The 11433-nt window shown below is 49.6% G+C and overlaps 1 non-coding gene across 1 annotated transcript; it reads right to left on the bottom strand.

The window, feature by feature from the left end:
• Positions 1–9724: 9724 nt before the first annotated feature.
• Trnaa-cgc (transfer RNA alanine (anticodon CGC)) lies at positions 9725–9798 on the bottom strand. The gene has a single exon. It is a non-coding gene; the product is annotated as a tRNA-Ala (tRNA).
• Positions 9799–11433: the final 1635 nt, after the last annotated feature.

Genomic DNA, 11433 nt, shown 5'->3' on the forward strand with positions numbered 1-11433 from the left:
GTCACATTCCTGGCAACCCTCTTTGTGTGCAGCCACAGACACTGCTGTGCCCGCTAAAGGAGAGCTCCAAGGTCAGCGTTACTCTGGGCCCACTTTAATAGCTACTTCTGTGTTGTCTGTTATGCAGCCTGGATCTGGCAGAGTCTGGGCCTCCTTGTCACTGCTGTTGCTCATCTGCAAGCAGCTCTGGCTTGTGCTCATGGTTCACAGTGTCAGTCCCAAGCCACTCACCACAATGCATTTGCCTCACGCTGTTCTATTGTACCCTCAGTGGTTTGGTGACCAGTGTGGTCACTTGCTCTTTCATGCTTTGGTTGCTTTGCCTTTGGATTTGGCACATGCTATTCTCTTCTGGGTTTTGATTCCCCGTGGCGATGATGAGAGACTTGCTCAGTGATGGTGGCACCCTACTTTCTGTCCTAGCAACAATGGAGAGTCTTGTGCATACCTCTGCTGTCCCAGTCCCTGGGGCCCTATGTTCAGAGGGCAGGAATGACTCGTATCTTGCTGGTCTCAACTTTGCAGATGTGACCTGGACAATTCCCCTGGTTGGGGGCAGGACTATAGGAGCCAATAGAGGGAGACAGGAGACATGGGTGCTCTTTGCTAGGTTGTAGCCTGGGTCCTCCATGGGATGAGACACTTTGTTTACTTTCTTTCAGCTTTTTTGGCAGCACTTCCAGAAACTCCCCACACTGGCAGAGAGAACAAAAGTGATGGCATGGAGCGGGTTGGTTTCTATCTGGAGTTCATCAAAGGCTCATGTATGATGGAGAGCTTTATGAAAATGGATCCACTTGTTAAAGAACATCTGTCGCTTGCCTTCCCAACCTCCATTCCCAATTCGGGCAATAATCCCATCCCCCATCTATGTTTGCCCACATCCCTCTCACACTGCCCATCTGTATGTTTGGATTGGGCTCCTAGATGGCCTTATAAGCTGAGCCCATGATGGTAGCCTGCCAGTGTATCCCCCACCTTGACCACAGTGATCGAATCATCATCCTGTCTCCGTTTTGGACAACGCCAATGAGATGCCCAAAGACTGTCACTGAGATTATTGGGAGAGAGCAGGTATCTTTCTTATTGTATGTGCTATGTTTTGTTGTCATCTGGGACCACCATGGTAGATAGCAGATCTCTGAAAAGGGGAAAGAAATAGTCCTGATGCCATCAACAGAGCCCTTAATCTAGACATGGGTAAAGTCAGATCTATCCCTAGACTTAAAAAAATTCATTATCCAATAAATTCCTTTTCTTTATTTAAGCCTATCCAAGTTGAGTTTTTTGACACTTACAATTAATAAATTTCTGACATACAGTTCTGTGACCTTTGTGTCAAAGTCACCTCATTAATATTCTCAAAGATTGCATGACTTTGAAGTGAGTTGTTTTGTTTCTTTAGTCAAAGGCCCCTTGGCCCTTGTGTTATGATCAACTCTAATTCAAACTGTATTGACACTGACTTCAGCGATTCTTTGCACTTGTCTGGAGTTCATCAGTTCAAAGCAGAAATCTATCACCCACATACTATCCTAGGGAAGCCAAGAGTTTGAGTATATAAGGCTGCTTCGTACGACTCCTTGGATGAGTCAGGAAGGTCTTTCAGCATCCACCAATTCCTGGAATTCTTTTACATTGTTGGGTAGGAGGCGGGAGACTCCTGTCATCTGGGCCTCAGTCCCAGGGTCCAGCTCATCCTTCTCATGAATCCTTTGCAGAACTGTAGTTTTCACAACTGTTTTCTGACTCTATAAATAGTGTAACAGTGATCATCGCTAGAGGCATGGCCCAAATCCTGGCTATCCTGAGCAGGATCTGTGGCCATCCGTAATTTTTTTCATGGTTGACTCTTCTAGGAATAGATTCAGAGGTGGGTGGAATGTGTGTTTCTGAGGGTGGTGAGTTTGGGGAATATTCTTTGATCTAAATGGCAAAATGAAACTGGGTGAGCTGGAAGCATGGGCGATGGAGCCGCCAGTGTTCTGAACCTACGACTCTGCCTAGTTCCACATTCCCGTGGCAGTTAGCTGTCAAAACCGTAATGGCGATTGGGCATAAGATCCTGGAAGTTCCAGAAATATCTGTACGTCAGCTATGTGTGCACCTCTGTCCAGAGGAGGTTGACAGTGTGAGCCCTGGTCTCTGCTGACCTGCGTTCCACACTGAGCTGTGCAGCTTGAGGAAGAGGCTTATCTGGGGACCTCATTCCTCCTGGCTTTCTAAGGCCAGCTGGATGTCACCAGCTCCCCAAATTTCTCCATGCTCATTTCCCATTTATAATCTTCCTGGGATTCTTAATTACACCATGTAGGGGGATGTATTCTAGATCCTTGTCTTACCCTACTATTTGATTTTTCTTTTTTCCTTCCCTTTCTTTCTCCCTTTTCTTTCTTTCTTCCCTTCCCTTTTGTCTCCTTTCCCCTTCCCCTGCCCTCCCCTTCCCTTCCTCCCCTCTCCTCTCCTCCCCTCTCCTCTCCTTTCTCTTTCTACTGGTCTGCACAAGCCTTTCTCCTTCTCTAATGAAACTGCTGGGCTGCTCTGCACTGTGCCTTACCTCTCTGTGACACCCCCCTGACCTGACTCCCCCGCTGGGGTCTAGCACAGTTCCCCACATGTAGGGAGTGACCTTATTGACCCTGGGGTCTTCACTGTCCTGGGGATGGTTGTGGTCAGTGTGTATAAGTCTGCAGGCAAAAGTTGGGTATGGGAAGGGAGGGGGAAGTGTGGTCAGGAAGTGGGGACGTGGTCAGTGAAAGGAGGCTGGAGCTCTGCTCCTTTATCAGAGGCCTGTTCACGGATCCCATTAGCTGTGCAGAACCTTCAGTGGAATGAGCCTGACTTCACTGATTGAGGTGGAGCTGGAGACTTGGAGCAGGAGTGACAGTGACTTAGATCAGGGGAATTTGTCCTTCCCCTGATCAGCCCACCTGTTAGGTGGTCTGTGTCCTGGTCCATGGGGTGTAAAGGACTTGGAGGGGATGATGACCAAAAGCTGTGGCCAGAGGACTTACCCTTCCTTGCCCTTCTTGAGTGAAAAGCGAGGAGGACATCTAGAACTGGTCCCTGAACCCCCATCTGTGGCCTTATCTCAGGGTTTCATAGATGCAGGAGTCTTGGAGAACCAGCCCTGCTCCCCAAGCAGCTGTGTTGATGTGGGGCCTTGATCCCTACTACTTCTGCTTCAGCCTGCCTGCCGCCCCGGGCGCCACTCCTCCACCACAGGCCCCAGCACGTTTGCGTCACGCTCAGCTAGTGACCAGAGAAGAAACTCGCAGTTCCCCAGAGGAGCAGCCCTGCCCCGCTTCCCTCTCCTGAGATGGCCTTCTTGCATGTTGGAGTGCGTGCGCACGTGTGTGTGTGTGTGTGTGTGTGTGTGTGTGTGAGAGAGAGAGAGAGAGAGAAGACTGGACAGGAATAGGGGGCAGAAAAATCACTGGAAGCACCTCTGGTCTCTCCACTGCTCCAGCTCCCAGCCTGTGGATGCTGCCTATCCTGGGAAGGCTGGGGAGGAAGGGATGTATGAACAGAGGAGCTTCCGGGACGCCTCCCTTCTGGGGGTGTACTTTGGGAGAAAGGAAACCCTCGCTCAACAGCTCCTCCTTGGCTATTAAGTGTGTAGACTTCCATGGCCAGCTGGGCCTGGCCCCTGAGCCAAGTCCTTGGGGCCGTCAAAAAGGCTCTCATCCTCCCACTTACTGCCTCCATGATTTGGTCATGTCATCTCTCCTTTCACTGTCTCAACTTCCTCAGCTGTGAATAGGTATCCTACCCCTCCTCCTCCTTCCCAGGGAAGTCTCTGAGACCCCCGGGGCAAGGCAGCACTTGGTGAACCGTGGTATTCCTTGATGATGGACAGGGCAGGTGATAGAGCACAAGACCTGTGCTGAACTGCTGTGGACCCAGAGGGACAGGGAGGGACAGGAAAGGCCGCTCCAAGATGACAGTTGGGTCCCCACAAGAGTCTTCTAGCCCTGAGCCACAAGAAACCAGCCATCCAGCAGAGCTGTGGGCTGGTGGGTGGCGGTGGCTGCAGGGGGTGGAAAACAGATGACGTTGGCCCCTCCTTGCCTCAGGCTTATCCAATCAGTTGTCTGGTCTCTGAGCTGGTTCCTTTCCAGACCGTGGAAAGAACTTATGGGGCTCTTGGGCCTCCGAGTGTGGTATCTTTATGGAGGTGGCGCGTGGGTACTCAGGAAGAAAGTTCACCCTCTAGAGTTGTCTGTCTCTACTGCCCCTAAAAATACGATGTGATGTGGCTAATGAGAAAGGACAACAGGCCTGCCTTGGGATGACCTAATACAGCCTGGCATTCAAGCCCTCGCCAGCACGTAAGTGGGGACTGGTAACGGAAAACACAAAAGGTCTCTCATGGGATGGCAGAGAGCCTGCTGCAATCTCTAAGGCAGGGCACACCCTGGGGAGCTGAGCAGAGACCCCTGGGGACTCTCCCGGATTTCCCAGCATGCGTGGGGCTGGGGTCCAGCTGAGAGCACCCTCTGCAATCTCTGGCCCTCTCCGCCTAGAGGACCAGCATCAGGTTGATCGGCTCAATGAGCCCTTGCAGAGAAGAGTGCTTGGCTCAGCACTTGCAGGTGTCGTCATTTCCGCCATTCTGTTCTTAGAGAGCAGAGTAGACCAGCTTCCCCTAACCTGGCGCTGGGAATGCCCTGGCTGGGCTGGTGTGGGCCCTATATGAAATTCCTGAGAATTTCTGGTCCAGTCCTCCCACCTCAGACAGAGGAATGGCTCCGGCCTTCAGGGTGTTATAACATGGTGGCTGGTTCTTCTCTTCCTCCTGTCTTCTGCGTAGGCACAGACTGTGGGTCAGCTGAGAACTGATCTACCGCTCTGTGCTGACTTGTGACTCAGGTCTGGGGAGAAGAGGGGGCAGAACATGGGAGAGGAGAAACAAGGTGGAGGGTGAGGATGGACGCTCAGGGCCACCTTAGAGGGTGGCTGATTTGTCTCTGCCTCACACTTTCCTTGTGTCATGGCATCTCTCAAATCCCAGGAACCTTCTCATGCAGTAAGAACCAGGATGGCTGGCCATCATACCATCAGAGCCCCCAGTGTTTGCTCCTCACAGAAGCCCGGTGAGCAGTCTGCACTGGGTACCAGGTGACTCACCCCTGGGTTCAGAGTTGCCAGCTGGCAGAGCTAGCACCTGGATTTAAGTCCAGGGCTCCTTGACTCCAGGTTGTGTGTCTCAGGTCATTTCATGAAGTGGGACATTGACTCTCTCCAATGGTCTTGGCCAAGTTCTTTCCTTGGGATGAAAGTGATGGGGAAATAATAGAAAGAGGGAATAGAGGGGAGAACTGGTCAACTTTGGGGGATCAAAGAATAGGAGACTGCTGCCATGCTGACTCAGGGCTGTGGGATTCTATGAGGGGAAAGGCTCAATGTCTGCTCTTAATGATTTGGCATTTTGCTTTGGAAAATGTGGCAGGCTTACCTGTTGATACCTGGCTGAGGTGCCACTCTGTATCACCTACACACGTGGTCCAGGGAACCATAGGTAAAAGGTATGGCGTATCAAGATTGCATTACTCTCACTTCTCTTTAAAGGATGTATTCGTTCAAGTCATATTTATTGACTGATTTATTGACTATTTGTTCTTAAACATATGGTTCCCCTGTTGGAACATGCTCCTCTCTCCTGTCCCGTATCTCCTTACACTCCACATCCCAATTCCATCCATTCCTCAGGTTTCAGCTTAATATGTAATATTTATTGAACCCTCAGGATAAAGTGGGTGTCATTTTAAGCACTTTGCATTGCTTTAATTAGAACTCATTTAAACTCCAAAAAAACCATATGACTATTTAACAGATGAGGAAACTGAGTGGTTAGCTGACTTGCTCAAGGACACAAGACTTTCTACTCAGGCTGGGCTGTAGCCTGGCAGGAAGCCTTTTCTGATCCTCACCTCCCTGTTCCCAGAACTCCTGTGGCTAGTCCCTGTGGGAGCACTTGTCATAGAGTTATGTGATACCCAGTCTCCTTGTTTGTTTCCTCTACAAAACTGAGTCTCTGGAGGACTGGACTCTTTAGGTATTTAGAAGAAACTCAGTCACAACTTGTTGAGTGAATAAATGAATGAACTGGTGGATGAATAAGTGATTTGCTTCAATGGCCGCAGGAACTCTGAGCCTGAGGTCCTCAGTGAAGATTTTTGCTTTGCACCATTATTACCTTGGCAGTACCGAGCCAAGGGGCTCTTGATGGCACACCCTGCTTTGTGAAGGGACAGTATAACTGTGAGATTGAGGAAAAACTAATGATTAAGCACGAAAGCAAACTTGAACTTCTTTGGGGGGAAGTAGAGTGAGGTATTTTAGAAATTTTTAAGGTAAAATGGAATTGGAGGACATTTCATGCTCATGCATAGGTAAGTCTCAGATCTCACTTCCTGTTCTTCACGTCTCCCCCATTGCAAATTCTCCTCTTCTGTTGGGGGTACTTTGGGTAAACAGATTTAGAAATGCTATTAGAAGTGGCTGGAACTCAGAACATGGGTGCGTCAACTCTGCAAGGGGTGAAGGGAAGGCATTCCCCAGAGGAGCCCTGCCTAAGCAGAGGTGCAGCCGAAGGGACAGGTGGCAGTCTCTCTTGGTTCCTGGCCCCCCAGCTTGGTGAGGAGCTGCTCTCTGCGAACAGTTCTGAACATGCAAATAGCTGTTGTAATAAAGGGTTCACAGTCACATCCTGAAGCACCACGGCAGCCTCGTGGAAAACCTCACATTATTTTTAGCCCCATTAGCTCAAGAAAATGCCATCTCTTTTCCTTTCCACGAGCCAATTCATTGTTGATCTTGCCCAGTCTGGAAAGCTTGTGCTCCTTTTTAGCTCAGTGGGACCGATCATCAGTGGGGTGGAGTCCCTCTGTCTCTTTCTATTTTCATATCTTGTGTCACTGTTCACATGGGAAAAATCATGACATTTCCCCACGTTGGGGCCCTGGGTAACCTGGCTCTGTGTTTTAGGCATGTGATTGCTCTGGGTCACATGGGGGCAGATGTTAATGCAGGGCCTGGGGTTCGATGTACCTGAAACTGGCCTGGCTGGGGCTCAGCACCCCCCTTGCTAATTTCAGAAAGTGTTTCCAAGGAGAAGAGGAGGAACTTATAGAGGAGCATGGAGAAAAGAGGGGTAACATTCTCCACTGGAGGAATTCACTCTAGTTTGGCAGGAATGTTAGGAGATATATCAGTCATGATCCTTCCAACCTTGAGCTCTTTTGATGCCTAAGCACTTCAGGGAGATGGGTGGCTAGAAGAGATCCTCCTCATCCTACAATTGAGGAGACAGGTTGACATGGGAAGATGGTCCCAGGCCTCGTGGAACAAGGAAAGAACAGGACCAGGACTGAGGTCCACAGCAGAGGGCATAGTGACCAGCGTGATGAGCGAGGAGTCCAGAGAAAGGTGGGTATGCATTTCTTCTCTCTGTTTACTGGTGAAGGAACTGCACAGTCACTGTCTTCCCTGAGCCTCAGTTTCCTTTGCTGTAAATTGGGGATAACATCCCCTTATAGGCTGGGCAGAACTCGATAATGTGTACTAAGTGGGAATTCAGGCCTTGTTATGTAGTAAGTGCTCAATAAGTGACTACCATCTGTGATGTTCATGATGTCCTCTCTCAGTGCTGGTAGGCCACTCCTACTCCACCTTGCCAAATCTTCCTTCCTCCCCTGGCTGGAGGCCCCTATCTGTTAGGTCTTTCAACATGTGGTCAAAGAAGTTGGTAGAGGGTACTATGGATTCTTTCAATATTCATGTCACAGACAGGTGCCTTCTCTGTTTTGTTCTGAGCTGCATAGGGACAGCCTTTGTCCTTTCAGCAGTGGAAGGTCATGGGGAGAGGGGACTGCCGTGGCTGGAGCCTGGCCTGGAATCCTCCAGACAATGGCTGGCACGTGTGGGCCTGGGTTTCTAAGATGGGAGTTATCTAGGTGCCTCAGCAACATGGAGTGGTGGGCAGCTAGATAGCTGTCCAGAGCTCTCTCTGCAGGGGAAACAAAAACATGGTAGGGGATGTTTGTCCAAGTTGCTTTCTGGGAAGTTTCATGAAGTCAAAAAATCTTTCTTGGATAAGCTGTTTGGGCTGTGGCACGATCTCTCAGGTGGTGGGCCAGAGCCCAGGATGGGTCCTAAACGAGATGAAGGGATTTTGGTTTTCTGGGTATGTTTGGGGCAGTGGTTGAGGATGACCATCTGAGGTCCTCTCTGATCTCTGAATTCAGGGAAGTTTATTATTTAAGGGGTATTAAATTATTTGCCAGCTTGGGATCACCACATCCTCCGGCCAGCTCTGCTTGGTACCTGCCAGGGCAGCAGAGGCTTTGGGGCTCAAAGAGCAGCTGGTATGAGCACCCTGGGGGCCTTTGGTGATGTAATCCAGGACCTCCCCACCCTCCCTGGCATGCCTGGATCTATCCATAGTGAGTCTGGCAGAAGGTGGAAAGCTGAAAAGGGAGGAAGGTGGAGCAGGCATCAGGCACATGCTTCTCTTGCTTTTATTTACTGAATGTCCTTCCTTAGCTTGGGATTGCTAGTGACAGGGATGTGAGTATTTGGCAGATGTTGGAGGAACCTCCTGAGTTGATGTGAAGTTCTGGGGCTGAGTTGGAAGACAACTCAGGAAGACAAAGCTTATGAGGAATTTAGGAGTCCTAAGAGGCAGGTGTTGGGCAATGAGTGTACCCCATGAAGGTGGTTGGCTCAGTTCCTTCCATTTCTAACTCTACAGTGTCTGCTTATATTTTCATAGACCATGGGCTGAGGGATGATGGCAGCACTGTCCCCCAGGGCAGACCCTTTCCTCTTCTCAGGACCAACAGCAGCCTCCCTGCTACCAGACAGGATGAGCAATGGTTCCAGGCCCCCTGCCCTCCCCACAGGCCAGGGGAACCCTCTGGTTGGTTGGCCAGGTCCTTTGACCTGGTCTCTGCTTGGAGATGGTGAACTAGGGCTCAGATGACAGCTAGTGTGTGCTGAGCCCCTGCTGTGTGCCAGCTACCTTGTTAGATGGCTCCTCTGTACACAGTCATCAATCTTCCCAACAAGCCTGCAAAGTTGGCAGTAGAGTCCCCATTTTACAAAGGGGAAAACTGAGACTGGGGTCCAAGATTCATTCCTGAGTTGGATGGAGACCTTGCCTACCTCTAGAAAGATTGTCCCTCCCATGGAAGTCTTACAGTTCTGAGAGCCATGCTGGATGAGTTTTCTATTCCATGGCATTCTGGGGTCTTAGCAGGGTTTCCTCTGTGGGGTCCCAGTGAGTCCTGGTGGGGTTTCCTTTGTGGGTCTGGGAATATCAGGCCATTAGACCCTGGCTGGTGTTAGGTGTGGGAGTTGGGTTCCTGTCTCCTGCCTGTTGTTGAACTTTAAACTTATTGGAGACCACTCATAGTATCTTGGGACTTTGTCCACTGAGATGAGGGGAAGTGAATAGGTAATGGTATGTGGTGTCCTGCCAGGGAATGGGGGACCCATTCTCATCCTAGAGGGATGAGTGGGACCCCTTCTCTAAGCACCATGTCTTAAATCAGAGGTTTGGTCATAGGGATCCCAAAGGTCAGTGTTTCTTTCCTTCTGCTTTCTGGGTTGGGGCTATGAGGTGCGAGAAGGAAATACAGTCTCGGGCAGAGGTCAAATATGGGGAAGAGGTGGCGAAGCCCAGTGTGGGATTTCTTGTTCCCTCTTTTTTTTTTTTTTTTTTTGGTACTGGGGATCGAACCCAGGGCCTTGTGCTTGCGAGGCAAACACTCTACCAACTGAGCTATACCCGGAGCCCTTCTTGTTCCCTTTTAAAGGCCATGGGGAGAGAGCAAGAGCACAAAGCTGGGGCCTTCCAGGAACGAGCACTGCGGTCATCCTGGGATTCCTGACTGGGACAGGGAAGCCGGAGACAAGGTCAGATGGAGTCTCACCTCTTCCCCAGCCAGGGTCACAGCTGCCTTGTTGGGCCAGACCAGGAATACAGCTGCCCCATCCTTCTGGGAATTCCAACTTGACTTCTTGTTTACCTCAGACTTTGCAACACCCTTTTCTTTCTGCAGGTACGAGTGGAAACTGGAAGGCAAAGCTGGGGGCAAGGCCTTGGGAATTGCTTATAATTTCCAAGTGTGTGGCGGAGTGACAGGTTTGGAATGATTACTCTGTGATTCTGTTGTGTCGTGGGAAAATTAATCCTGGGGTCTGAATGCCAGCAGCCTCCCTTTTAAATTGCACTTTCTGAAGGCTAAGAACTTGATTTTTCCCCATGAACTTTTTGTGTTTATTTTGAATACTATTGCTCTGGAAATTTTACATTCAACGCACCTAGCTGATGTTACTTGTTAGGCTTTATTTCCCTGGGGTCAGAACAGAAAACATGCTTCATTTCATGTGCCATCTCGGCCCATGAATGGTGGTGACCACCTGGAGCACCAGGCTGGGGAAAAAAATCAGTGACCAAGACCAGACTCAGCAGGGAATAATGATGTGATGATGTGATTACTTAGCAATAGCGGCTGTGGGCATGGGAAGAGAAGTGGGGACGCTTATGCCATCCCCTATTTTGGGGACTAAATTAAATTTCCTCATTCCTGCCTGTCTAATCTGTTGTCACGAGATCTTTAAAATAAAAGGTTAGTTCTCCTCTCCAGGGTCCAATATGCCACGCCCAGCATAGTGTCGTCCACACTCCAGAATGGTCTAACCTCCAGCTAGCTTCCAGAGTGAACTTCCTGCAAAATGACATAAACACTCCCTGCTGCCTCCAGCCACACATGTGGCGGTTCAAAATCAGGGCTTGATTTTCCTCCCTGGTCTCATGGGTGATACTCCTGCACATGCACCTTGTAGTCTAAGCATGTCCAACTTTTTCTCACTGTCCTGAATTTACAGTCTTTTTCCATGTCCTTGCATTTGCATCTGCTCTTCCTGTTGCCTGGGACTTCTCTCTCTTTCTTCTCATGCTTTAAGACCCAGCTAACACATCACTTCCTCCGGGAAGTCTTACCTGGTATCTCCACACCATCAGTGCCTCTGTCATTGGTTGTACCAGAGCTTTCTATTCATTTCTCCATCATAGCATGTCCCATGTATGAACTGACAGCCAAGGACACAGTGAGCTATTTCCCATTAGACCATCAGCCACAAAAGGTGTGGACCACTGTGTGACCATACAGCAGCATCGCACTGTCCCTATTCTTAGAAGGGGCTCAGGGAAGGTCTGCTGAGTGAACCACCGTGAGAATGAATGAATTCTAGGATGGGTTGCGAAGTGACTTGAATTTTGATTCCCGTTTGTTCAAGTTTACCAAGGACACAGCTTAAATCACCCTTGCTGTAATGGGAGAAGAGGAGGAAGAGCGGTGATTAAATGTGCCTGATAAAACTCTATTTCATGTTTGGAATTAAAAAAGGGAACGTTGAGATAAA

This window comes from Sciurus carolinensis, chromosome 5 (assembly GCF_902686445.1).
Source record: "Sciurus carolinensis chromosome 5, mSciCar1.2, whole genome shotgun sequence".
Lineage (NCBI taxonomy): Eukaryota > Metazoa > Chordata > Mammalia > Rodentia > Sciuridae > Sciurus > Sciurus carolinensis.